Source organism: Haemaphysalis longicornis, unplaced genomic scaffold (assembly GCF_048455015.1).
Source record: "Haemaphysalis longicornis isolate Haplotype H1 unplaced genomic scaffold, Haemaphysalis longicornis Haplotype H1 scaffold_3, whole genome shotgun sequence".
Lineage (NCBI taxonomy): Eukaryota > Metazoa > Arthropoda > Arachnida > Ixodida > Ixodidae > Haemaphysalis > Haemaphysalis longicornis.
In genome coordinates, this window is record NW_027526335.1 from 185,232,121 (window position 1) to 185,259,146 (window position 27,026).

Sequence of the window (27,026 nt, forward strand, 5' to 3'; positions counted from 1 at the left end):
TGCACGGGGAAGCGCCGACTAAAAGAGCGTTCAGCGCGGAAAAAAGGTATGCTCGCAGAAATGCGATAGTGGAAATTGAAGCCGAAGGTGTGGTTTCTAGTGACCAGGCTAATATAGAGCGTTGTTTTTGTGACTTTTATAAAAATTTGTTTTCTTGTCATCCTGTCAATGCCGTCAAGTTTAGAGAAGAGTTTACGTCTTTGTTACCGTGCTTAGACGAGGAAGTTAAGGCGCATCTCGAAAGAGATATTACAGTAGAAGAGATATGCGACGCTATCGACGAGTTGAGCCCAGGGAAGACGCCGGGCCCTGATGGCCTGAGCGCCGCTTTCTACAAGGCGTTTAAGGGTGACATCAGCCCGGTTTTATGTAAAGTTTACTCTGAGGCGTACCACAAAGGTGTGCTGCCACCTTCTTTTCTTGTGTCTCACACTGTGTTTATACCGAAATCGGAGGAGGTTGCGAAACTCAGACAGATCCCTGGGTATCGTCCTATTAGTCTGACAAATGTCGACTATAAGGTTTTAATGAAAATATTGGCTAGCCGCTTACAGACTGTCATAAAGGACGTGGTAGGGCCGCATCAAACGTGCGGGATCAAAGGGCGGTCGATAGTTACAAATATTCATACTGCCCGAAGTGTTCTCGAGTGTTGTGACGCCATGCAAGGGACTTTGGCAATGCTCCAGGTAGACATGGCTAAAGCCTTCGATCAGGTGTCTCACGAACTTTTGTTAAATATGTTGGAACACGTGAATGTTGGTTCTGTTATTCTTAATGGTGTGCGCATGGCGTACACTGGGTGTTCTACGAGGCTTGTTATTAACAAAACGATCGGCACACCCGTTCCTGTTCAACGTGCCGTTCGTCAGGGTTGCCCATTGTCTCCGTTGCTTTTTTGTTTGTACATTGAAGCCTTTTGTTTAAGTGTAATCAGGAGCGAAGACGTCAAAGGTTTTAAACTTCAGTCGTGTGAAGTGCGGGTGTTAGCTTACGCTGACGACATTGCTCTCTTTTTTGTTGATAGGAGAAGCATAAGTATTGCTGTAAACACCTTGAAAATGTTTTGTAAGTATAGTGCCAGTGGTGTTAATTGGCAGAAATGTCTAGGCTTCTGGCATGGCCAGTGGGACAGTACGCCTAGTGTTTTCGAGTGTATCAGCTGGCAGACGACGCCGGTGAAGTACTTGGGAGTGCCCCTCGAGAACTATGTAGACAGCGACCCTTATTGGCGCAGTCAAACAGTCGAATTGCGTGAAAAGGCCGAGAAATGGAAGGGTAGCGGACTTTCAATATTTGCGAGGGCCTCAGTGTGTAATGTGTTTTTAATTAGCAAACTGTGGTATGTTCTACAGCTGTTGCATTGTTCGCGGGCACATGTACAGGCCTTGCACCGAGTTTTTGCTGTGTTGATTTGGGAGTCGTCATGGGAGAGAACCAGCCGTACGAACCTGTTTCGGCGCGTGCGTCTTGGTGGCCTGTCATTATCGCATCTGTTTTTGCGTCAAGTGGTAAATCGTTTTTTGTTTCTTCGGGATGTGAAGGACCCCTTTTTGCGCACTGTGTGTCAGGTGAAGTTGGCCAGAGCGCTTCCTGATTTTGTTGTAACGTCTGCTTCTTTTTCGTTTGGCGCAACGAAAGGCTACTTCCGTGAGGTGGTACAAGCCACCATGTTTTTGCGTGCACGCTTCACGCTAGAGTACGTATCTAGTGTGACGCGTAAAAGATTGTATAATGACCTCGTCGATTCCGTACTTCCCGTTCCATTGTATAGATCGCTCTACCGTGTAGGGCCAGGACAGGATGTGCTTAAGCGTGTGAAACGTATGGCGATTGGCCCATGGGTCAAGACTTTTTTCTTTAAACTTCACTCGGGCGTCCTTGATGTGAAAACGTGGCAGAAGGAAAAGGGACTGTTTTTGCCGGGTGGGGTGGACTGCTACCCGTGCAGAAAACCCGAGACTGTAGAACACGTGTTTTTGAACTGCTGGGACGGGGTCTTCTTTTGGGACGTGCTTCAGCGGACCCTCAAAAAAGATTTCCCTCTGGACGCTCACGGCATTAGGTTTTTACCGATTGAGAGTGACGAAGTACCTTACGACCTCGTGATGGTCCTGGCCCTACATGCAATTTGGAAATCCCGCATGGCCATACGCCATAGGGACGTTGACGCTAAATGGTCAAGGGAATATTTCGTTGATTCAATGCACATGATTATTGAAGTGTGGAGGGCTCAGCCTGAGCCTCCACAGTGGTTGCCTGTGATGGAAACACTGACCAACCTCAAACAATTTTAATCGTTTTTCTGCTGGCAAGGTGATGACTAGCAGTTTTATCGTTGCAGTTTTTTGTTTGATGGTGCTTGTTTTGTGCTGAAATATTGCAATAAATAATAAAAAAAAAAATAGCGTGGCCGAGTGGTCTAAGGCGCTTATTTAAGGCACCAGTATCTTCGGAGGCCTGCGTTCGAATCCCACCGCTGGCACTCATGTTTTTACGTCAGAAATCCATATTGCTAGGAAGAGCACAAAGTAGATGAGAGGCTCCTCGACCAGGTTGCGTGGCCGAGTGGTTTAAGGCGCTGGTTTAAGGCACCAGTCTCTTCGGTGGCGTGGTTTGGAATCCCACCGCTGCCACTAATGTTTTTGCGCCAGAAATCCATATTGCTAGGAAAAGCACAAAGTAGATGAGAGGCTCCTCAACCAGGTAGCGTGGCCGCCCATTCCACTTCCGGTCACCGAGGCGAACGGTCGTGAAATCATGAGCTCGTTTCGAGCGGCAACAGCGGTCGACGCCGACCGCGGAAACAGGACCGAAGGAAAAGAAAACCAGGATTTTCAGATTATCTTGCCGACGCTGCCTACCGGACGCATTGTGCTCAACACCGTGTTTCTTCACGCCGACGTAAAGGGACGACCGTACCGAGTCGAAGACTTCAGGGACGCTCTGGCCCAACTTGGTGCACTGCCCGAGGTAATTTCTTTGGGTGCCTATCAAATCAATCATGTTTGGGCTGTGACTTTTAGGAGTGCAGAAGCGACAAAGAAAACGCTGACCACGACGGAGCTGCAGGTGAAGGGGCGTCGATGCCTCGTCATCGACCCACAGAATCAGGAGGTGAAGCTGAAGCTCCACTGGCTTTTGCACGGGGTGGCAGACGAGGACATCCGTTCAGCGTTCGTGCCCTACGGCAGAGTCAGCGAGGTTACGAGGGAACGCTGGCGGGTCGCCGGCGTGAACGAAAAGACTTCTACTACGAGGACTGTGCTTCTCAAGCTCAAGTCAGGAGTCAAGATCGGTGACCTACCTCACCAAATTCGTGTTGCCGGAGAACTGGCTCTCGTCGTGGTGCCCGGCCGGCCCATGAAGTGCCTTCGCTGCAACGGTGAAGGGCACGTGAGACGGGAGTGCAAGGTGCCTCGGTGTTCCCTGTGTCGACGCTTTGGCCATGCTGAGGCCCAGTGCACGAGGTCGTACGCGAGCGCGGTTGGGCCACCTGGTCACGACGATGAGTCCGAACACCTCATGGATGCCGAGGAGGCCGAGGAAGCAGCCAAGGGCACGGGGGATCAGGAAAAGACGGAGGAAGAGGCCACCACGTCAACGAACGCTTGCGAGGCCATAGCGGCAGCAGGCGGAGGAGACAACGACGTGACGGAGCAAGCTCCGGCTCACACGGATGACCCGTCGAAAGACGGTGGCACCCAAACGAACGCCCAGGCAACGGTCAACTACGCCCCCGACGCCATGGACGTGCTCGGGAACCAGGTCGCCAAACGGTGTCACATCGACGTTGCCGAGGGTGGCGTCAGCGACCCCGCAGTTCAGGCCGACGAGCCGCCGATGAAGACGACGCCGGGACGCCGCTCGACGACGCGGCTTAAGCCAAGCGTCGCGGTGGAACGCAGGAGTGTAGAGGCGTCGGGAGCGTCTCAAAAACAGCTCGACGACCCGGGGACCAAACGCGTCGCTTAGCGACGCGCTGGATGTGAGCGGTGAATATTATGCCCCCGGTTTCCATTTCTTCACGGGGAAATGTCTTCTCTGAACCTAGCTACCCTAAACGTCCGTGGTCTTTCGAGTAAAAGACGGCAGAGTCAGGTGCACCGCCTGCTAACAGATCTAGACGTAGACGTCTTAGCGGTTCAGGAGACAAAGGTAGAGGGGGAGGAGGAGACCGGGGGCATGGTGCAACGTTTCACGGCGCGGTATTATGTGTGCGTCAGCCACGCAGTTGGTTTTTCTGCTGGCTGCATGTTATTGGTGAAAAAGTTGCCGGGGCTTGGAGTGCGAGAGGTGTGCTCTGGCTTGTCAGGGCGACTCGTTGTATGCGATGTAGTATTGAGTGGTGAAGAGTGGCGAATAGTGTGCTTGTATGCGCCGAATGAAGTTAGAGAAAGGGCTGAATTTTATAATAACATTAGGCCGCATCTGTTGACAGACAAGCGTCTTGTCGTACTAGGGGATTTTAATTGCGTCTTATCCACGCGAGATAAGATTAGTAATCGGCCATTTCGTGACGAGAGCACGGCTGTGCTGCAGGAAATAATAAATACTATTGGGTTAGTGGATGTGGGCGAATGTCTAGAGGGAGGACGGGAGGTGCAATTTACACATTTTCAAGGAGTCAGTCACGCTAGACTGGATAGAGTGTATGTATCGTGTGATTTAATTGAAAAATGTGAAGGGTACGAAGTAAAGCCTGTATCATTTTCAGATCACTGCCTTGTGGTGTGTAATCTAGGATACAAGAAACGGACCAATACTTTCACGTGGGAGCTATGGAAATTGAATGATAAGTTACTTACGGATGAAATCTTTTTTGAAAAAGTGAGTGGTTTGATTCGGAAAATAGAAGGGGATAAAATCGGTGAACAGTGGGAGTGGTGTAAACAGGAGGTAAAAATGAGGGCCATTGAGAGGTCCACTGTCGTACGATACGAACAGAAAATTATAGAAAAGACACTAAGGTCAAACCTAGAAAAACTTATCCGTGAAGAGTGCAATGCGCCTGGGGTGTTTAGTGAGGATATCAGAAAAATGAAACAGAAACTTGAGGCGCTTGACGATGAACGCTACCGGGGAGCCCTCGTGAGAGCGAGAGTGGACCGATTAGCCGGTGGAGAGGCCCCTACCAAGCGTGCGTTGGGTATAGAACTGGCGAACGCTCGACGTAATCATATAAGGGAGATAGAGTGGGAAGGACGGGTGACGGGTGATCAGCAAGAGATTGAACGGGCTTTTCATCATTACTACAAAGATTTGTTTGCCTTCCGCAGGGCTGAGGTGGAGGCCTTTAAAACCGAGTTTATCAGTGCTTTCCCAAGGATTGATGAAGACTACAAAGAAAGTTTAAGCCAGCCTATTGCAGTTGCTGAAGTTGAATGTGCGATCGATAGTTTGAACAACGGAAAGTCACCGGGTCCAGACGGATTAACTGCAGCCTTTTACAAGGTCTTCAAAAACGATTTATCGCCACTTTTGGCAGCACTATTTAACGAGGCCTTCGAACTGAAGGCATTGCCACCCTCTTACGGAGAAGCGCACACGATACTCATACCTAAAACAGAGGACACGGACAAACTTAAACATGTTACAGCATATCGCCCTATATCCTTGACAAATGTCGATTACAAAATTTTTATGAAGGTGCTTGCACAAAGAATTCAAACAGTCATCAAGCAGATTGTTGGGCCACACCAGACGTGTGGCATAAAAGGACGCACTATTTTTTCAAACACACACAAGGCGAGATGTGTGCTGGAATGCTGCGACGCTGCCCGAGCTCGCGTGGCTGTTCTCCAGCTTGATTTGGAGAAGGCGTTTGACTGTGTGTCCCATGAATTATTGTTGCTGATTTTAGATCATGTGAACGTTGGAACGGTCATCAAGGAGGGGGTGGCTCTGGCGTACCGAAAGTGCACCACGAGATTAATTGTAAACAAGACGCTGGGGGCCCCCATCAGCGTGGAACGGTCGGTGCGCCAGGGCTGTCCTCTGAGCCCACTTCTTTTCTGCCTGTATATCGAAACGCTCTGCTTAAATATAATTGAAAGTGAACACATTCGCGGGTTTCAGCTATGCGAGGCAGAGGTAAAACTTCTGGCCTACGCAGACGACATTGCTCTTTTCTGTACGACCAAAGATAGTGTTACAAAAGCGGTGGACATTGTTAAACGTTTTGGGTCAATCACAGGTAGTGGGGTAAACTGGGGGAAATGTTTGGGATTCTGGCATGGGGACTGATCTTTGACACCGGATTTTTTTGCCAACGTGAGCTGGGAAACGAGTCCCGTTAAGTATCTAGGGACGCCACTGGAGTGTTACCAGGACAGCGAACCGTATTGGCGTGCCCGAACGCAGGACATACGCGACAGGGCAGAAAAGTGGAAAGGGGTTTTTCTTTCAATGTTTGCTAAAGCGACTGTTTGTAATTTATTTTTTATTGCCAAAGTGTGGTACGTTATGCAAGTGTTGCACTGCTCGCGTTTGAATGTACAGAAAATGCATCGTGCATTTGCTGTGTTTATCTGGTCATCTACATGGGAAAGGTGCAGTAGAGATAACCTTTTTCGACGCGTCAAGGAGGGCGGGCTTGGGTTGTCGCACCTGTTTGTCCGCCAGTTGGTGAATAGGTTCCTTTTTCTTCGCGATACAAGCGATCCTTTTTTGCGAACAGTTTGCCAGGTGCGGCTGTCTCAAGCACTGCCGGAATTTGTCGTATCCAGTTTGCACATACAGGGAAGGATTTCAGGATATTTTAAAGAAGTTGTCATGTCACTCAGGTTTCTGTCAACTCGTTTTTCGATGGAATATTTGAGTACAGTGTCACGTAGAAAATTATATAAAGATGTTTGCGACAGTCTGTTCCCGATACCACGATATAGAGAACTGTACAAAGAAGGACCAGGGCAGGATGTACTGAAAAGAGTTAAGCGTATGGCTGTAAAACCGGGGGTGAAGTCATTTTTTTTCAAACTTCATTCGGGGACACTTACTGTGCAAACATGGTTAAAAGAAAAGGGGTTAGATACACCGTGGGGTACTGACTGTACAATTTGTAAACAACCGGATAACATAGACCACGTTTTTATACACTGCTGGATGGCGGTTCACTTTTGGGATGTTATGCAGCGAACTTTACACAAAGACTTCCCACTTACCCCGCATGGTATACGGTATTTACCCACAGAGAATAACGAAGGAGTCCCCTACGATTTAATAATGCTCCTGGGCCTTCACAGCATATGGAGGGCGCGCATGGCGTGGCTCCATGGCGACGTGGATGCCCGACCGGCCCGGCAGTTTCTGCGGGAGAGTGTCACGCAGTTCGTTGAGGGGCTGAGAGTCCAGCAGCCAGTACCAGATTGGTTGGATTTTTTAGAGCCGCTAATTTCTCTAAAGTGATGATTAAATAACAAAGCCTAGCCGGAAGCACGGCTGGTATGTTAATGTCGGTGTTTGTTGTACCAAATGCAGTGTGGTTATTTTTGTGTTGTAAGTGTGTGTTGATGACTGGTAATAAGGAAAAAAAAAAAAAAAACAGGTAGCGTGGCCGAGTGGTCTAAGGCGCTGGTTTAAGGCACCAGTCTCTTCGGAGGCGTGGGTTCGAATCCCACCGCTGCCACGAATGTTTTTGCGCCATAAATTCATATTGCTAGGAACAGCACAAAGTAGATGAGAGGCCCCTCAACCAGGTAGCGTGGCCGAGTGGTCTAAGGCGCTGGTTTAAGGCACCAGTCTTTTCGGAGGCGTGGGTTCGAATCCCACCGCTGCCACGAATGTTTTTGCGCCATAAATTCATATTGCTAGGAACTGCACAAAGTAGATGAGAGGCTCCTCAACCAGGTAGCGTGGCCGAGTGGTCTAAGGCGCTGGTTTAAGGCACCAGTCTCTTCGGAGGCGTGGTTTCGAATCCCACCGCTGCCACGAACATTTTTGCGCCATAAATTCATATTGCTAGGAACAGCACAAAGTAGATGAGAGGGTCCTCAACCAGGTAGCGTGGCCGAGTGGTCTAAGGCGCTGGTTTAAGGCACCAGTCTCTTCGGAGGCGTGGGTTCGAATCCCACCGCTGCCACGAATGTTTTTGCGCCATAAATTCACATTGCTAGGAACAGCACAAAGTAGATGAGAGGCTCCTCAACCAGGTAGCGTGGCCGAGTGGTCTAAGGCGCTGGTTTAAGGCACCAGTATCTTCGGAGGCGTGGGTTCGAATCCCTCCGCTGCCACTAATGTTTTTGCGCGAGAAATCATATTGCTAGGAACAGCACAAAGTAGATGAGAGGCTCCTCAACCAGGTAGCGTGGCCTAGTGGTCTAAGGCGCTGGTTTAAGGCACCAGTCTCTTCGGAGGCGTGGGTTCGAATCCCACCGCTGCCTCTAATGTTTTTGTGCCAGAAATCCGTATTGCTAGGAAGAGCGCAAAGTACATGAGAGGCTCCTCAACCAGGTAGCGTGGCCGAGCATTCTACTTCCGGCCACCGAAGCGTGTGGACGCAGAATCATGAGCTCCGGCGGAGCGGCGATAGCGGCCCAGCCTGGCCGCGGCAACAGGATGGAAACGAAAGAAGATAACTAGTACCAAGTTATTTTGCCTCAACTGCCGACAGGACGGGTTGTGTGTAATACGGTGTTTCTTCACGGCGATGTGAAAGCCAGGCCGTTCCGTGTCGAGGATTTCCGGGACATGCTCGCCCGTGTTGGTACGCTCTCCGACGTGATCGCGTTGGGGGCGTACCAAATTAACCACGTGTGGGCCGTGACCTTCAACAACGCGGAGGCTACAAAGAAAATGCTCGCGGCCGGTGAGCAGGAAGTAAAGGGACGCCGTTGTCTTGTCATCGACCCGCAAGACCAGCAGGTGAGGCTCAAGCTTCACTGGCTGCTGCACGGTGTTGACGACGAGGACATCCGAACGGCGCTCGCCCCATTTGGAAAGGTCACCGAGATAAAGAAAGAACGATTGCGAGTCCAGGGAGTCCTTGACAAGGGGTCTACGACGCTGAAGCTGAAAGCGGTGGAGGATTTGTTGCACCAAATTCGGGTCGGTGGGGAGTTGGCCCTCTTGGTAGCGCCAGGCAGACCTATGCAGTGTTTGCGCCGTAAGGGGACTTGTCACGTACGCCGTGAGTGCAAGGTGCCCCGCTGCTCCCGGTGTCGCCGTTTCGGCCATGCGGATGCGCAATGTGTCCGCACGTACGCCAATGTTACGGCACCCGCGAGCGGTGAAGACTTCGCAGAGCACTTGATGGACGTTGCCGAGGCGGAAGCAGCGGCACAAGGCACAGGAAACCTACAGAATGCGGAGGCGTTCCCAGGAGTTCCACCTCCTCCCGATGGCAACGAGCCGAAGACCCTAGAGGAACCCCGTGTGGTTGATACTGCGGTCCAAGTGGAAGGCGAAAATAACCGCCAGCCCAGCCACGTCGATCCCGAACCAAGCGGTGAGAAGTCGATGGATGTTGTCGAGCCGGCAAGCACCACCAAGCGCGGCCTGGACAAGTCGGACGAAGGAGAGGAAAAAGGGACCACGGCCAGCAGCGAGGAGCACCCGCTTAAAACTAACCCGGGATGGCGGCCTTCCTTCAAGCCGCGACCTAACGTCGAGAACGGACGGGCGCGCCCACTAAAGCCGTCAACACAGCAGCCTCCCCCCACGTCCAAGGCGCCGGATGGAAGCGTCTAGCAAGGCGCTGACGCGAAAAGGTAAGCACCATGCCCGCGGTCTCTAACATTCAACAAAACGATATTGGAAGGCTCCCTGAATGTAGCAACCTTAAACGTCCGTGGTATGGCTGCTAGACGAAAGCAAAGCCAGGTTTACCGCCTCTTGTTAGAAGAGGACGTCGACGTGCTCGCAGTTCAAGAGACGAAGGTTGAAGGGCAGGTGGAGACCGAGGGCATGGTGCGCCGTTTCACGTCGCGTTACTACGCTTGTGTAAGCCACGCGGTAGGAACGTCTGCGGGTTGTGTCTTGTTTGCAAGGAAGCTACCTGGCCTGGAAACCCAGGCGGTGGCTTCATGTCAATCAGGGCGGCTCGTGGTGTGCGACTATCGTTTCAATTCTACCGAGTTTAGAATTATATGTGTGTATGCGCCGAATGCGCTAGACGCTAGAGTGGGATTTTTTGAAGGTCTCAAGCAGCACACTAACACCGAAAGGCTGCTTATGGTTATGGGAGACTTCAACTGTGTCCTGTCGTCCCACGATAAAACAAGTAAGAGCGCCTACAGAGATTCCAGCACCAGTGTGTTGTGCGATATCGTAAGTGAATTCGACTTGGTGGATGTCGGGGAATGCCTGGAGGGTGCGAGGGATGTGCGGTTCACTCATTTTCAGGGGTGCAGCCATGCACGACTGGACAGGGTTTATATTTCACTGGATTTAGTCCAGAAGTGTCACAGCTATACCGTACAGCCTTTTTCGTTTTCAAACCACTGTATGGTTAAATGTAGAATTGGGAAGCAGCAACAGAAAGCTCCTTTTTCCTGGGAGCTGTGGAAATTGAACGAAAAACTGTTACAAGACGAATTGTTCATGTGCTTTGTTACTGTTAAAATTACGGAAATAGCTGAAGGGGATAACAGTCGAATCGGGGAAAGGTGGGAATTAGGCAAACAAGACATCAAAATAAAAGCTATCGAAAGATCTAGCAGTATTAAATACGATGAAAAAATGAAAGAAAACGGGCTGCGTGCAAACCTTCAAAAGTTGATAGCACTGGAGAGCAAAAACCCAGGTATGTTTAAAGAAGACATAAGGCAGATAAAGCACAAGCTCGAGGTAATTGATCAGGATCGCTATCGCGGAGCGCTTGTGCGCGCGAGAGCGGAACATTGGGCTGCCGGTGAGATGCCCACAAAACGGGCGTTAGGAATCGAAAAGACGCAAGCCCGCCGGAATCAGATTAGCAGATAGAAAAGAATGGTCAAGTAACTTCAGAAAAAAATGAAGTGGAGGGCGCGTTCTTTGAATATTATCAAGCACTGTTCGCTTTCAGGGAGGTAGACGTAGAAAAATTCAACCGCGATTTTAAGTGCAATGCACTTCTTAAGCGACCCTGATCCTGCGTCCACCGGCGATGTCCGCGCACGTGGAGATGGGCGCGCGCTGCCTGGCCGCTGACATGGCACATACCCACGTGGGGGATTGGCCAAGAATCGGGCGTGAGAAGGGCTAATGCACCTGCTTAAAGGAGTACTGACACGAAATTTCAAAGCTGAGATCCGCTCTAGCAATCAAGTACAACGACAACACAAATAGGTGTCTGTGAATAAATGCATCTTTCTTTCTTTGTAGTTGTGTGTGTGTGTGTGATCTCTCTTTCGCGAACATTACCGAACCGCGCAAATTCAACTCGTGCATTCGCACTTTCACATTCTTCCCCTCGGGGAAATGCGGGGAATTTTTTATCGACGTGTTGCCTCGTTTGGAAGATGACGAAAAAGAATGGCTAGAACAACCCATTTCGGCAGAGGACGTCAAATATGCAATCGACAACTTGAATCCGGGCAAGTCACCGGGTCCCGACGGACTGGTGGCGGCTTTCTATAAACAGTTTAAACATTATCTCCTGTTCTTGCCGGCTTGTACAATGAAGCTTACGAAATTAAAACGCTTCCGCCACCGTATTCTACTTCGCATACGGTATTAATACCGAAAACAAACGATACGAGAAAACTAAGGAATGTTAAGGCATACAGGCCAATCTCTCTAACAAATGTGGACTATAAAATTTTCATGAAGGTTCTTGGTAAAAGGCTACAGACAGTAATCCAGCGAATTGTTGGACCGCATCAGAAATGCGGTATCAGGGGCCGCAACATCTTTACAAACATACATTAGGCTAGGTGCATTCTTGAATGTTGCGATACAATGCACACGGGTATGGCGATTCTCCAGCTCGATTTGGAGAAAGCCTTTGACTGTGTTTCTCACGAGATTTTGTGCTGTATTTTAAAGTATATTAATGTTGGTTCGGTTATAAGAGAGGGAGTGGCTCTGGCTTACAGGAATTGCACTACACGATTGATAGTTAACAAGAACTTGGGAGCGGTCATCGACGTGCAACGATCTGTTCGCCAGGGATGCCCCCTCAGCCGCTTATTGTTTTGTGTGTACATTAAGGCGCTATGCTTGAGTATCATCGGGAATGGTACAATTCGAGGTTTCAAACTGCAAGATTCCGAGGTTAAACTGCTCGCCTATGCGGATGATATTGCTGTCGTGTGTTCGAATAAAGAAAGCCTGGTGTCCGCTGTGGAAACAGTGAAGCGGTTTGGTGAGGTCACAGGCAGTGTCGTGAACTGGGGAAAGTGCCTGGGGTTTTGGCACGGTGAATGGATGTCCACTCCTGGTTTTTATGCTAATGTTAACTGGGTCACCACCCCGGTAAAGTACTTGGGAGCCCCCTTAGAATATTATCGCGAGAGTGAGCCTTATTGGCGCGGGCAGGTGCAGGCACTGAGGGAGAGGGGGGAAAACTGAAAGCAACTGGTTTGTCAGTGTTTGGGAAAGCCACAACTTGTAATCTCTTTTTTGTTGCAAAGATTTGGTTTGTTATGCAAGTACTGCATTGTTCACGCTTGAATGTCCAGAAGCTACATCCCGTATTTGCTGTTTTTCTTTGGGGGTCCAATTGGGAAAAGAGTAGTAAAACAAACTTGTTTAGAAGAATCAGAGATGGGGGTTTAGGGCTTACGCACCTTTTTGTACGACAACTCGTAAACCGATTTTTGTTTTTGCGCGATATACAAGACCCTTTTCTGCGCACTGTAATTCAAGTTCGACTAATGCGTGCTGTACCCGAATTTGTGGTTTCCTCACGCAGCATGCCTGGGGGTATTTATGGATATTTAAGAGAGATTGTTTTGTCATACCAATTTTTGCTAGCCCGGTTTTCGATGCAATATTTGGCCAATGTAACGCGGAAAAAATTGTATAAGGATGTGTGCGATGTAGTATTCCCTGTTCCACTGTATAGAGCAATATACTGTGCTGGGCCAGGGCAGGATGTGTTGAAACGAGTGAAGCGAATGGAAGTGTCACCCGGAGCAAAGTCCTTCTTCTTTAAATTACACACTGGTACGCTTTCAGTGGCGACTTGGATGAAGAATAGGGGAATCTCTATGCCATGGGGAACCGACTGTTCCATTTGCAACCAGACGGAAACGGTGGAACATGTCTTCCTCCACTGTTGGGCAGCAGTATTTCTGTGGGATGTCCTCCAAAAAACACTTCGAAAGGACTTTCCTCTGAGCTCACACGGCATACTATTCTTGAACATAGGCAGTGAAGACGGGGTTCCATTTGACCTTATCATGTTGCTTGGCCTGCACAGTATTTGGCGTTCGCGAATGGCCTGGCTCAACCGTGATGTAGACGCGCGACCGACGCGACAGATGTTTAGAGAAAGCGTCTCTCTGTTCGTGTAATGTCAAAAAGCAAACAACACAGTACCTGAGTTGCTGTCAAGTGTTGAACCTCTTACGGCGCTTAGGGAATTTTAAAAGACAACGCCGGCCTTTGATGGCACGGCAGCCTCATTGTTAGTTTTACCTCTGTACCTGAAGTGTTTTGTTGTACTGTCGAAGACCGGCAATAAAGAGAAAAAAAGGTAGCGTGGCCAAGTGGTCTAAGGCGCTGGTTTAAGGCACCAGTCTCTTCGGGTGCGTGGGTTCGAATCCCACCGCTGCCACTAAGGTTTTTGCGCCAGAAATCCATAATGCTAGGGAGAGCATAAAGTAGATGAGAGGCTTCTCAACCAGGTAGCGTGGCCGAGTGATTCCACTTCCGGCCACCGCAGTGAGCGGACGTGCGGTGATGTGCTCCCTGAGAGCGGATTGAGCCGCCCGTCAGGGCTGCGGCAACAGGAATGCTGCTGTTGAAGACCAGGAATACCAACTCTCGCTGTCAAGTCTACCATCAGGACGTTCGGTGAATAACACTGTTTTTGTGTGTACGCAGACCTCAGGGCTCGACCATATCGAGTGGAAGGTTTCCGGGACACATTGGCTCATCTGAATCTGCTCTCAGATGTGCTCGCGCTGGGGGCGTATCAGTTGAATCGCGTTTTGGGCGATAACGTGTAACAGCGCAGACGCAACAAAGAAGATGATCCAGGCCACTGACGTGAGTGTGAAAGGGCACCACTGCGTTGATAGCGACCCCAGCAACCTGGACATTCGGATAAAACTTGACTGGTTGTTGTATAACGTGTCGGATGACGACGTGCGCGCTGCCCTTGCCGCCTACGGCAAGGTTGTCAGCGTGACGAGGGAGCGCTGGCGGGTTCACGGCGTCGTCGACAAAGGATCAACGACTCTCTGGGTGACGGTCCAGCTCAAACCAGGGGTCCAGATTGACGACCTACCGCATCAGCTTCGAGTCGGCAGCGACAACGCTCTGCTCGTGGTGCCCGGAAGGGCACCCATGTGCCTGCGGTGTCACTGCTCTGGACACGTAAGGCGTGAGTGCCGCGTACCTCGCTGCAGCATTTGACGTCGTTTCGGCCACGACGACACCAGCTGCGTGAAGACGTACGAGAAGGTGGCACGGCCGTTGGCAAAAGAGGGTGACTTGGAGCTCGTCATAGACGAGGCGGAGGCGAAAGCCGCTGCGGGAGGTGGGGCGGGAACACCAGCCCCCAAACCACCGCTTACCCAGGACAACCCCGTAACGCCGACTGCAACGAAGAAACCGCCCACGCAAGAGACTCCTGTTGAGGGCGCCGCGGAAGCAGCAGAAATTGAAGTCAACCGGATGCAAGAGGAAGACGGTACGCGAAAAAGGAGCGAACCCGGAGAGACAGACGACGATGACAAGGACGCGTCAGGAGGAAGAATATTAGAGGCTTCTCAATCAGGTAGCGTGGCCGAGTGGTCTAAGGCACTGGTTTAAGGCACGAGTCTCTTCGGGGGCGTGAATTCGAATCCCACCGCTGCCTATACTGTTTTTTGCGCCAGGAAATCATATTGCTAGGAAGAGAAGGAAGTCGATGAGAGGCCGCTCAGCCAGGTAGCGTGGCCGAGTGGTCTAAGGCGCTGGTTTAATTCATAAGTCTCTTAGGAGCCGTGGGTTCGAATCATAGCGTTCCCAGTACTGTTTTCCCGCCAGGAAAGTATATTGCTAAGAATAGTAGAAAGTAGATGAGAGGCTCCTCAACCAGGTAGCTTGGCCGGGTGGGCCTTTCCTTGATTCATTAATTTTTGCGACAGGTTGTCAATCGTTGTCTCTTCGTTCGGGATGCACAAGACCCCTCTTTGGGTACTGTTTGCCACATGAAGTTGTCTGTGGTGTTACCCGATTTCGTTATACCGTCAGCACGTTTCCCTGTCTTGACAATGAAGGGATACTTCCGCGAAGTTGTTCAAGCGACCCACTGTTTTGCGTGCCCGCTTCACGCTGGAATATATACACAGAAAAGATTGTATAATGCCTTTGTTCACTCTGTATTTCCAGTTCCACTGCAAGGTCAATATAACGTGTAGGGCCAGGCTAGGATGTGCTTGAACGCGTGAAATCTATGGCGGTACCGATATGGGTTAAAACGTTCTTTTTTAAGCTCCATGCGGGTGTCCTACCAGTCAAGACGTAGCAAAAAGAGACAGGACTGTAGGTTCCGTGCGGGGTCGACTGTTATCCGTGCAAAAAGCCGGAAACAGTAGAAGACGTGTGTTTAGAATGTTGGGATGGGGTCTTTTTTTGGGACGTGCTTTGCCGCGCTTTAAAGAAAGATTTCCCTCTAGACGCCTACGGAATCAGGTTTATACCCATCGAGAATGACGGCGGGTTGCCGTACGATGTGGTGATGGTTTTGGCTCTGCACGGCATTTGGAAATCTCGCATGGCTATACGCCACCGCGATGTCGACGCTAAGAATTTCAAGGGAGACTTTGGAAAAACTGTTCGTTTTATTGTAGAGATTTGGAAGACTCCGCCTGACCCCCGGAATGGCTTCCAGTAATGGAGTCACTGACAAACATTAAGCAGTTTTAGCCATTTTCTGCTAGCAAAAGACTTTTAGCAGTTTTATCAATGTGTGTTACAGCTTTGTGTACCTGTTTTTCTTGCTTAACTTTCTTGCTTTCTGTCAAAATATGGCAATGAAAAAAAGGTAGCGTGGCCGAGTGGCCTACGGCGCTGGTTTGAGGAACCAGTCTCTTCAGGGGCGTGGGTTCGAACCCCACCGCTGCCAATAATGCTTTTGCGCCAGGAAATCGTATTGCTAGGAAGGGAAGGAAGTAGATGAGAGGCTCCTCAACCGGATAGCGTAGCCGAGTGGTCTGGGGCGCTGGTTTAAGGCACGGGGATTCTGTTTCCCCGGTTGCGCCAGCGTGGGTTCGCAGAATGTCGAGCTCCGCCCAAGGAGCGGCTTCAGCGGGCCTTTCGACCCGCGGTAACGTACTGTTTGCCCAGGATTCCCAGAATACCAAGCATTTTGCCTCAGTTTCCTAAAGGACAGTCGATGCTAAACACGTTGTTTCTGCATGGGGACATGCGTTCCCGCCCCTACCGTGTCGAGGATTTCCGCGACACGTTGGCTCGTCTAGCGGTGCTCCCCGATGTTTTGGCATTGGGGGCGAATCAGATGAGTCTCGTCTGGCCGGTGAGGTTTAAATCAGCGGAAGGAGTGAAGAAAATTTTGGAAGCAAGCGACATCAAGGAAAAGGACAGGCGCTGCCTTGTTATCGACCCGAGCAACCAGGAAGCGCGTCTGAAGCTACATTGGCTTCTGCACAGCGTGCCGGACGAGGAATTCCGTGCTGCGCTGGCGCCTTACGGGCGTGTCAGTGAGCTGCGCAGAGAGCGTTGGCGCGTTGACGGAATTCATGATAAAGGTTCCACGCTGCGGTCGGGGACTCTGAAACTGAAGGGCGGGGTGACTCTGGATGACCTGCCGCACGAGCTACGCGTGGCGGGCGACAAGGCCCTCGTCGTCGTCACCAGGAGGGCGCTGCAGTGTTTGCGCTGTAACACGAAGGGCCACGTTCGCCGGGAGTGTCAGGTGCCACGTTCGTCGTGCCGTCGCTACGGGCACGGAGCGGCAGCCTGCGTCAAGTACTACACTAGCGTCATCGGGCCTTCGAAGGATGAGTACCTCCGGGAAAACCTCATGGACAAGGCAGACGCGGAGGATACCGCAGCAGGAGTCACCGGCGGGGTGGCAAAGGAGCAGACGCCTGCGGAACAGGTCGAGGCCTAGGCTGTCCAGCGCGTTCCTGAAAAGGAGCCGCCCGGTCAGCCGAAGACGCCTCCCCAGCTCGCAGCGCCGAAGGAGGGTGGCTGCCCCGGAGCAGCAAGCCAGGGGACGACGGTGACGTCGTCTACAGTAGAGGACGTCGTGCAAATGTACCTCAGTGGCGCCGCCGCAAAGCCGCAGCGCGAGGTCAACGACACAGGACAAGGCGACGGACTCCCCGGCAGCGTGGAGCCGCCTATCAAGGCGGTTATAGTGAGACGTTCGAGCTTCAAGCTGAAGCCCAACGTCCCCCCCCGACGGCACAAAGCCCCCGGCTACGCCCACCTAGTCACCACGATGCTTCGAAAGGTATTCGGCAACTTTTTGATCTGTGTTTTGGGTTGTACTGCTCTACCGAAGCGCGAGCGAACTAAACTGAACTACGTAGGTGGGTCCAGGGAATACTTTTGTAGCGTCTCCGGTGACTTTATTGCCTGTAAAGTGCCTTTCGGCGTGTTTTTCAGGGCGGGGAAGGTGGGAGGGGCAAGTATATCACCTTGTTTAGTGGTGCCCTTAAAGCGCTTACAGTGTTTGAAGTTTAGTGTATGTATGTGTGAATGTTTTAGTTTTTTGTTGTTGTAGTTGCGTTTTGGAATGCGGTTGAGTTCTTTAGTGTCTGCGGAGTGCCTTTTATTGGAATGTACGGGCTTTTACATGATAATCCTCGTCCCTTTCTTGGAATGGTTTATTTAAAGCAAGCCTATACGCATAGCCACGATTAAGGTTAGGGGCCTTGCGGATCGGAGACGTCAAAGTCAGTTGTACCGCCGTCTTGTAGACGAGGATGTGGATATTGTCGCCTTGCAAGAAACCAAGGTCGAGAGAGGGTCAGACCGACCGTATGGTGCGGCCATTTATTTCCCGCTATGACGTCTGTGTTTCTCACGCAGCCGGGTTCTCGGGGGGTTGCGCACTGTTAATACGGCGTAGTTCTGGGGACACCCTCAATACCGTCACTGCGTCTCATTCGTGGCGGTTCGTTGTGTTTGATTTGGCCTTGTTATCAAATGAATGGCGGGTTATTTGCATGTACGGCCCCACCAAAGCCGCCGAAAGGAAGTTGTTTTTTGAGGAAATTAGAAAATGGTGTGAGACAGACCGGATGGTAATTTTACTGGGTGACTTTACTGCGTGTGTTCTGCACTCGACAAAAGTAGCCCGTCACCTTTTAGGGATGCTAGTACGGCAGTAGTAAGTGATATTTTAGCAGACTTCGCCCTAGATGACGTTGGTGATAGCGTCGGTAGTAATGGCCCCGTGCGCTACACGCATTTCCAAGGCAATAGCCATGCGCGTCTTGATAGGGTTTACTTACCGCTTGATCTAGTGCCGCAGTATGAAGAATACCGTGTGATACCTGTCTCGTTCAGCGATCACTGTTTGGTATCTTCACCCTCGGCAGGAGCGCGAAGCAGCGAAAAGCCTTTTGTTGGGGCTTATGGAAGATGAACCATCAGTTACTCGAAGACGGAACTTTCGTGGAGGCAGTAAACACATGCGCACGAAAGATGTTCGGTAGTGATGAAGCAGCGAACTTCGTTTTTAAATGGGAACTTGGAAGGTGCAGCTTGAAGAATTAGATAAGGAAAAGTATCACGGCGCACTTGTACGCGCAAAGACTGAACGGTTCCTACTCGGTGAAACGCCTACCAAAAGAGCACTCAGTTCAGAGAAAAGATGCGCACGTAGAAATACGATAGCGGAAGTAGAGTACGATGGCGTAAAGTGTAATAACCAGGCAAGCATCGAGCGTAGTTTCTGTGACTACTATGAGAAGTTGATCGAGCGTCAGACTATCGATGCTGTACCAAATTACCAAATTAACCACGTGTACCAAATTAACCACGTGTGGGCCGTGACCTTCAAGAACGCGGAGGCTACAAAGAAAATGCTCGCGGCCGGTGAGCAGGAAGTGAAGGGACGCCGTTGTCTTGTCATCGACCCGCAAGACCAGCAGGTGAGGCTCAAGCTTCACTGGCTGCTGCACGGTGTTGACGACGAGGACATCCGAACGGCGCTCGCCCCATTTGGAAAGGTCACCGAGATAACGAAAGAACGATGGCGAGTCCAGGGAGTCCTTGACAAGGGGTCTACGACGCGAGCGGTAACGCTGAAGCTGAAAGCGGTGGAGGATTTGTTGCACCAAATTCGGGTCGGTGGGGAGTTGGCCCTCTTGGTAGCGCCAGGCAGACCTATGCAGTGTTTGCGCTTTAAGGGGACTTGTCACGTACGCTGTGAGTGCAAGGTGCCCCGCTGCTCCCGGTGTCGCCGTTTCGGCCATGCGGATGCGCAATGTGTCCGCACGTACGCCAATGTTACGGCACCCGCGAGCGGTGAAGACTTCGCAGAGCACTTGATGGACGTTGCCGAGGCGGAAGCAGCGGCACAAGGCACAGGAAACCTACAGAATGCGGAGGCGTTCCCAGGAGTTCCACCTCCTCCCGATGGCAGCGAGCCGAAGACCCTAGAGGAACCCCGTGTGGTTGATACTGCGGTTCAAGTGGAAGGCGAAAATAACCGCCAGCCCAGCCACGTCGATCCCGAACCAAGCGGTGAGAAGTCGATGGATGTTGGCGAGCCGGCAAGCACCACCAAGCGCGGCCAGGACAAGTCGGACGAAGGAGAGGAAAAAGGGACCACGGCCAGCAGCGAGGAGCACCCGCCTAAAACTAACCCGGGATGGCGGCCTTCCTTCAAGCCGCGACCTAACGTCGAGAACGGACGGGCGCGCCCACCAAAGCCGTCAACAGAGCAGCCTCCCCCCGCGTCCAAGGCGCCTGATGGAAGCGTCTAGCAAAGAGCTGACGCGAAAAGGTAAGCACCATGCCCGCGGTCTCTAACATTCAACAAAACGATATTGGAAGGCCCCCTGAATGTACTAACCTTAAACGTCCGTGGTATGGCTGCTAGACGAAAGCAAAGCCAGGTTTACCGCCTCTTGTTAGAACAGGATGTCGACGTGCTCGCAGTTCAAGAGACGAAGGTTGAAGGGCAGGTGGAGACCGAGGGCATGGTGCGCCGTTTCACGTCGCGTTACTACGCTTGTGTAAGCCACGCGGTAGGAACGTCTGCGGGTTGTGTCTTGTTTGTAAGGAAGCTACCTGGCCTAGAAATCCAGGCGGTGGCTTCATGTCATTCAGGGCGGCTCGTGGTGTGCGACTGTCGTTTCAATTCTATCGAGTTTAGAATTATATGTGTGTATGCGCCGAATGCGCTAGACGCTAGAGTGGGATTTTTTGAAGGTCTCAAGCAGCACACTAATACCGAAAGGCTGCCTATGGTTATGGGAGACTTCAACTGTGTCCTGTCGTCCCACGATAAAACAAGTAAGAGCGCCTACAGAGATGCTAGCACCAGTGTGTTGTGCGATATCGTCAGTGAATTCGACTTGGTGGATGTCGGGGAATACCTGGAGGCTACGAGGGATGTGCGGTTCACTCATTTTCAGGGGTGCAGCCACGCACGACTGGATATGGTTTATATTTCACTGGATTTAGTCCATAAGTGTCACAACTATACCGTACAGCCTATTTCATTTTCAGACCACTGTATGGTTAAATGTAGAATTGGGAAGCAGCAACAGAAAGCTCCTTTTTCCTGGGAGCTGTGGAAATTGAACGAGAAACTGTTACAAGACGAATTGTTCATGTGCTTTGTTACTGGAAAAATTACGGAATTAGCTGAAGGGGATAACAGTCGAATCGGGGAAAGGTGGGAATTAGGCAAACAAGACATCAAAATAAAAGCTATCGAAAGATGTAGCAGTATTAAATACGATGAAAAAATGAAAGAAAACGGGCTGCGTGCAAACCTTCAAAAGTTGATAGCACTGGAGAGCAAAAACCCAGGTATGTTTAAAGAAGACATAAGGCAGATAAAGCACAAGCTCGAGGTAATTGATGAGGATCGCTATCGCGGAGCGCTTGTGCGCGCGAGAGCGGAACATTGGGCTGCCGGTGAGATGCCCACAAAACGGGCGTTAGGAATCGAAAAGACGCAAGCCCGCCGGAATCAGATTAGCAGATAGAAAGGAATGGCAAAGTAACTTCAGAAAAAAATGAAGTGGAGGGCGCGTTCTTTGAATGTTATCAAGCACTGTTCGCTCTCAGGGAGGTAGACGTAGAAAAATTCAACCGCGATTTTAAGTGCAATGCACTTAAGCGACCCTGATCCTGCGTCCACCGGCGATGTCCGCGCACGTGGAGATGGGCGCGCGCAGCCTGGCCGCTGACATGGCACATACCCACGTGGGGGATTGGCCAAGAATCGGGCGTGAGAAGGGCTAATGCACCCGCTTAAAGGAGTACTGACACGAAATTTCAAAGCTGAGATCCGCTCTAGCAATCAAGTACAACGACAACACAAATAGGTGTCTGTGAATAAATGCATCTTTCTTTCTTTGTAGTTGTGTGTGTGTGTGTGATCTCTCTTTCGCGAACATTACCGAACCGCGCAAATTCAACTCGTGCATTCGCACTTTCACATTCTTCCCCTCGGGGAAATGCGGGGAATTTTTTATCGACGTGTTGCCTCGTTTGGAAGATGACGAAAAAGAATGGCTAGAACAACCCATTTCGGCAGAGGAAGTCAAATATGCAATCGACAACTTGAATCCGGGCAAGTCACCGGGTCCCGACGGACTGGTGGCGGCTTTCTATAAACAGTTTAAACATTATCTCCTGTTCTTGCCGGCTTGTACAATGAAGCTTACGAAATTAAAACGCTTCCGCCACCGTATTCTACTTCGCATACGGTATTAATACCGAAAACAAACGATACGAGAAAACTAAGGAATGTTAAGGCATACAGGCCAATCTCTCTAACAAATGTGGACTATAAAATTTTCATGAAGGTTCTTGGTAAAAGGCTACAGACAGTGATCCAGCGAATTGTTGGACCGCATCAGAAATGCGGTATCAGGGGCCGCAACATCTTTACAAACATACATATGGCTAGGTGCATTCTTGAATGTTGCGATATAATGCACACGGGTATGGCGATTCTCCAGCTCGATTTGGAGAAAGCCTTTGACTGTGTTTCTCACGAGATTTTGTTCTGTATTTTAAAGTATATTAATGTTGGTTCGGTTATAAGAGAGGGAGTGGCTCTGGCTTACAGGAATTGCACTACACGATTGTTAGTTAACAAGAACTTGGGAGCGGTCATCGACGTGCAACGATCTGTTCGCCAGGGATGCCCCCTCAGGGATGCCGCTTATTGTTTTGTGTGTACATTAAGGCGCTATGCTTGAGTATCATCGGGAATGGTACAATTCGAGGTTTCAAACTGCAAGATTCCGAGGTTAAACTGCTCGCCTATGCGGATGATATTGCTGTCGTGTGTTCGAATAAAGAAAGCCTGGTGTCCGCTGTGGAAACAGTGAAGCGGTTTGGTGAGGTCACAGGCAGTGTCGTGAACTGGGGAAAGTGCCTGGGGTTTTGTTTGGCCCGGTGAATGGATGTCCACTCCTGGTTTTTATGCTAATGTTAACTGGGTCACCACCCCGGTAAAGTACTTGGGAGCCCCCTTAGAATATTATCGCGAGAGTGAGCCTTATTGGTGCGGGCAGGTGCAGGCACTGAGGGAGAGGGGGGAAAACTGAAAGCAACTGGTTTGTCAGTGTTTGGGAAAGCCACAACTTGTAATCTCTTTTTTGTTGCAAAGATTTGGTTTGTTATGCAAGTACTGCATTGTTCACGCTTGAATGTCCAGAAGCTACATCCCGTATTTGCTGTTTTTCTTTGGGGCTCCAATTGGGAAAAGAGTAATAGAACAAACTTGTTTAGAAGAATCAGAGATGGGGGTTTAGGGCTTAAGCACCATTTTGTACGACAACTCGTAAACGGATTTTTGTTTTTGAGGGATATACAAGACCCTTTTCTGCGCACTGTAATTCAAGTTCGACTAATGCGTGCTGTACCCGAATTTGTGGTTTCCTCACGCAGCATGCCTGGGGATATTTATGGATATTTAAGACAGATTGTTTTGTCATACCAATTTTTGCTAGCCCGGTTTTCGATGCAATATTTGGCCAATGTAACGCGGAAAAAATTGTATAAGGATGTGTGCGATGTAGTATTCCCTGTTCCACTGTATAGAGCAATATACTGTGCTGGGCCAGGGCAGGATGTGTTGAAACGAATGAAGCGAATGGAAGTGTCACCTGGAGCAAAGTCCTTATTCTTTAAATTACACCCTGGTACGCTTTCAGTGGCGACTTGGATGAAGAATAGGGGAATCTCTATGCCATGGGGAACCGACTGTTCCATTTGCAACCAGACGGAAACGGTGGAACATGTCTTCCTCCACTGTTGGGCAGCAGTATTTCTGTGGGATGTCCTCCAAAAAACACTTCGAAAGGACTTTCCTCTGAGCCCACATGGCATACGATTCTTGAACATAGGCAGTGAAGACGGGGTTCCATTTGACCTTATCATGTTGCTTGGCCTGCACAGTATTTGGCGTTCGCGAATGGCGTGGCTCAATCGTGATGTAGACGCGCGACCGACGCGACAGATGTTTAGAGAAAGCGTCTCTCTGTTCGTGTAATGTCAAAAAGCAAAGAACACAGTACCTGAGTTTCTGTCAAATGTTGAACCTCTTACGGCGCTTAGGGAATTTTAAAAGACAACGCCGGCCTTTGATGGCACGGCAGCCTCATTGTTAGTTTTACCTCTGTACCTGAAGTGTTTTGTTGTACTGTCGAAGACCGGCAACAAAGAGAAAAAAAGGTAGCGTGGCCAAGTGGTCTAAGGCGCTGGTTTAAGGCACCAGTCTCTTCGGGTGCGTGGGTTCGAATGTTCGGGTGCGTGGGTTCGAGTGATTCCACTTCCGATCACCGCAGTGAGCGGACGTGCGGTGATGTGCTCCCTGAGAGCGGATTGAGCCGCCAGTCAGGGCTGCGGCAACAGGAATGCTGCTGTTGAAGACCAGGAATACCAACTCTCGCTGTCAAGTCTACCATCAGGACGTTCGGTGAATAACACTGGTTTTGTGTGCACGCAGACCTCAGGGCTCGACCATATCGAGTGGAAGGTTTCCGGGACACATTGGCTCATCTGAATCTGCTCTCAGATGTGCTCGCGCTGGGGGCGTATCAGATGAATCGCGTTTGGGCGATAACGTGTAACAGCGCAGACGCAACAAAGAAGATGATCCAGGCTACTGACGTGAGTGTGAAAGGGCACCACTGCGTTGATAGCGACCCCAGCAACCTGGACATTCGGATAAAACTTGACTGGTTGTTGTATAACGTGTCGGACGACGACGTGTGCGCTGCCCTTGCCGCCTACGGCAAGGTTGTCAGCGTGACGAGGGAGCGCTGGCGGGTTCACGGCGTCGTCGACAAAGGATCAACGACTCTCTGGGTGACGGTCCAGCTCAAACCAGGGGTCCAGATTGACGACCTCACGCATCAGCTTCGAGTCGGCAGCGACAACGCTCTGCTCGTGGTGCCCGGAAGGGCATCCATGTGCCTGCGGTGTCACTGCTCTGGACACGTAAGGCGTGAGTGACACGTACCTCGCTGCAGCATTTGACGTCGTTTCGGCCACGACGAGACCAGCTGCGTGAAGACGTACGAGAAGGTGGCACGGCCGTTGGCAAAAGAGGGTGACTTGGAGCTCGTCATAGACGAGGCGGAGGCGGAAGCCGCTGCGGGAGGTGGGGCGGGAACACCAGCCCCCAAACCACCGCTTACCCAGGACAACCCCGTAACGCTGACTGCAACGAAGAAACCGCCCACGCAAGAGACTCCTGTTGAGGGCGCCGCGGAAGCAGCAGAAATTGAAGTCAACCGGATGCAAGAGGAAGACGGTACGCGAAAAAGGAGCGAACCCGGAGAGACAGACGACGATGACAAGGACGCGTCAGGAGGAAGAATATTAGTGGCTTATCAATCAGGTAGCGTGGCCGAGTGGTCTAAGGCACTGGTTTAAGGCACGAGTCTCTTCGGGGGCGTGAATTCGAATCCCACCGCTGCCTATACTGTTTTTTGCGCCAGGAAATCATATTGCTAGGAAGAGAAGGAAGTAGATGAGAGGCCGCTCAGCCAGGTAGCGTGGCCGAGTGGTCTAAGGCGCTGGTTTAATTGATAAGTCTCTTAGGAGCCGTGGGTTCGAATCATAGCGTTCCCAGTACTGTTTTCCCGCCAGGAAAGTATATTGCTAAGAAGAGTAGAAAGTAGATGAGAGGCTCCTCAACCAGGTAGCTTGGCCGGGTGGGCCTTTCCTTGATTCATTAATTTTTGCGACAGGTTGTCAATCGTTGTCTCTTCGTTCGGGATGCACAAGACCCCTCTTTGGGTACTGTTTGCCACATGAAGTTGTCTGTGGTGTTACCCGATTTCGTTATACCGTCAGCACGTTTCCCTGTCTTGACAATGAAGGGATACTTCCGCGAAGTTGTTCAAGCGACCCACTGTTTTGCGTGCCCGCTTCACGCTGGAATATATACACAGAAAAGATTGTATAATGCCCTCGTTCACTCTGTATTTCCAGTTCCACTGTCAAGGTCAATATAACGTGCAGGGCCAGGCTAGGATGTGCTTGAAGGCGTGAAATCTATGGCGGTACCGACATGGGTTAAAACGTTCTTTTTTAAGCTCCATGCAGGTGTCCTACCAGTCAAAACGTAGCAAAAAGAGACAGGACTGTAGGTTCCGTGCGGGGTCGACTGTTATCCGTGCAAAAAGCCGGAAACAGTAGAAGACGTGTGTTTAGAATGTTGGGATGAGGTCTTTTTTTGGGACGTGCTTTACCGCGCTTTAAAGAAAGATTTCCCTCTAGACGCCTACGGAATCAGGTTTATACCCATCGAGAATGACGGCGGGTTGCCGTACGATGTGGTGATGGTTTTGGCTCTGCACGGCATTTGGAAATCTCGCATGGCTATACGCCACCGCGATGTCGACGCTAAGAATTTCAAGGGAGACTTTGGAAAAACTGTTCGTTTTATTGTAGAGATTTGGAAGGCTCCGCCTGACCCCCGGAATGGCTTCCAGTAATGGAGTCACTGACAAACATTAAGCCGTTTTAGCCATTTTCTGCTAGCAAAAGACTTTTAGCAGTTTTATCAACGTGTGTTACAGCTTTGTGTACCTGTTTTTCTTGCTTAACTTTCTTGCTTTCTGTCAAAGTATGGCAATGAAAAAAAAGTAGCGTGGCCGAGTGGCCTACGGCGCTGGTTTGAGGAACCAGTCTCTTCAGGGGCGTGGGTTCGAACCCCACCGCTGCCAATAATGCTTTTGCGCCAGGAAATCGTATTGCTAGGAAGGGAAGGAAGTAGATGAGAGGCTCCTCAACCAGATAGCGTAGCCGAGTGGTCTGGGGTGCTGGTTTAAGGCACGGGGATTCTGCTTCCGGTTGCGCCAGCGTGGGTTCGCAGAATGTCGAGCTCCGCCCAAGGAGCGGCTTCAGCGGGCCTTTCGACCCGCGGTAACGTACTGTTTGCCCAGGATTCACAGAATACCAAGCATTTTGCCTCAGTTTCCTAAAGGACAGTCGATGCTAAACACGTTGTTTCTGCATGGGGACATGCGTTCCCGCCCCTACCGTGTCGAGGATTTCCGCGACACGTTGGCTCGTCTAGCGGTGCTCCCCGATGTTTTGGCATTGGGGGAGAATCAGATGAGTCTCGTCTGGCCGGTGAGGTTTAAGTCAGCGGAAGGAGTGAAGAAAATTTTGGAAGCAAACGACATCAAGAAAAAGGACAGGCGCTGCCTTGTTATCGACCCGAGCAACCAGGAAGCGCGTCTGAAGCTACATTGGCTTCTGCACAGCGTGCC

At 50.7% G+C, this 27,026-nt stretch overlaps 9 non-coding genes across 9 annotated transcripts; all 9 read left to right on the plus strand.

The window, feature by feature from the left end:
* Positions 1 to 7,545: 7,545 nt before the first annotated feature.
* On the plus strand, positions 7,546 to 7,627 carry Trnal-aag (transfer RNA leucine (anticodon AAG)). The gene has a single exon. It is a non-coding gene; the product is annotated as a tRNA-Leu (tRNA).
* Positions 7,628 to 7,696: 69 nt separating this feature from the next.
* Positions 7,697 to 7,778, plus strand: Trnal-aag (transfer RNA leucine (anticodon AAG)). Its single transcript has one exon. It is a non-coding gene; the product is annotated as a tRNA-Leu (tRNA).
* A 69-nt stretch (positions 7,779 to 7,847) lies between these two features.
* Trnal-aag (transfer RNA leucine (anticodon AAG)) lies at positions 7,848 to 7,929 on the plus strand. Its single transcript has one exon. It is a non-coding gene; the product is annotated as a tRNA-Leu (tRNA).
* A 69-nt stretch (positions 7,930 to 7,998) lies between these two features.
* On the plus strand, positions 7,999 to 8,080 carry Trnal-aag (transfer RNA leucine (anticodon AAG)). Its single transcript has one exon. It is a non-coding gene; the product is annotated as a tRNA-Leu (tRNA).
* A 69-nt stretch (positions 8,081 to 8,149) lies between these two features.
* On the plus strand, positions 8,150 to 8,231 carry Trnal-aag (transfer RNA leucine (anticodon AAG)). Its single transcript has one exon. It is a non-coding gene; the product is annotated as a tRNA-Leu (tRNA).
* A 68-nt stretch (positions 8,232 to 8,299) lies between these two features.
* Positions 8,300 to 8,381, plus strand: Trnal-aag (transfer RNA leucine (anticodon AAG)). Its single transcript has one exon. It is a non-coding gene; the product is annotated as a tRNA-Leu (tRNA).
* A 5,236-nt stretch (positions 8,382 to 13,617) lies between these two features.
* On the plus strand, positions 13,618 to 13,699 carry Trnal-aag (transfer RNA leucine (anticodon AAG)). Its single transcript has one exon. It is a non-coding gene; the product is annotated as a tRNA-Leu (tRNA).
* Positions 13,700 to 16,116: 2,417 nt separating this feature from the next.
* Trnal-gag (transfer RNA leucine (anticodon GAG)) lies at positions 16,117 to 16,198 on the plus strand. The gene has a single exon. It is a non-coding gene; the product is annotated as a tRNA-Leu (tRNA).
* Positions 16,199 to 26,395: 10,197 nt separating this feature from the next.
* On the plus strand, positions 26,396 to 26,477 carry Trnal-gag (transfer RNA leucine (anticodon GAG)). Its single transcript has one exon. It is a non-coding gene; the product is annotated as a tRNA-Leu (tRNA).
* Positions 26,478 to 27,026: the final 549 nt, after the last annotated feature.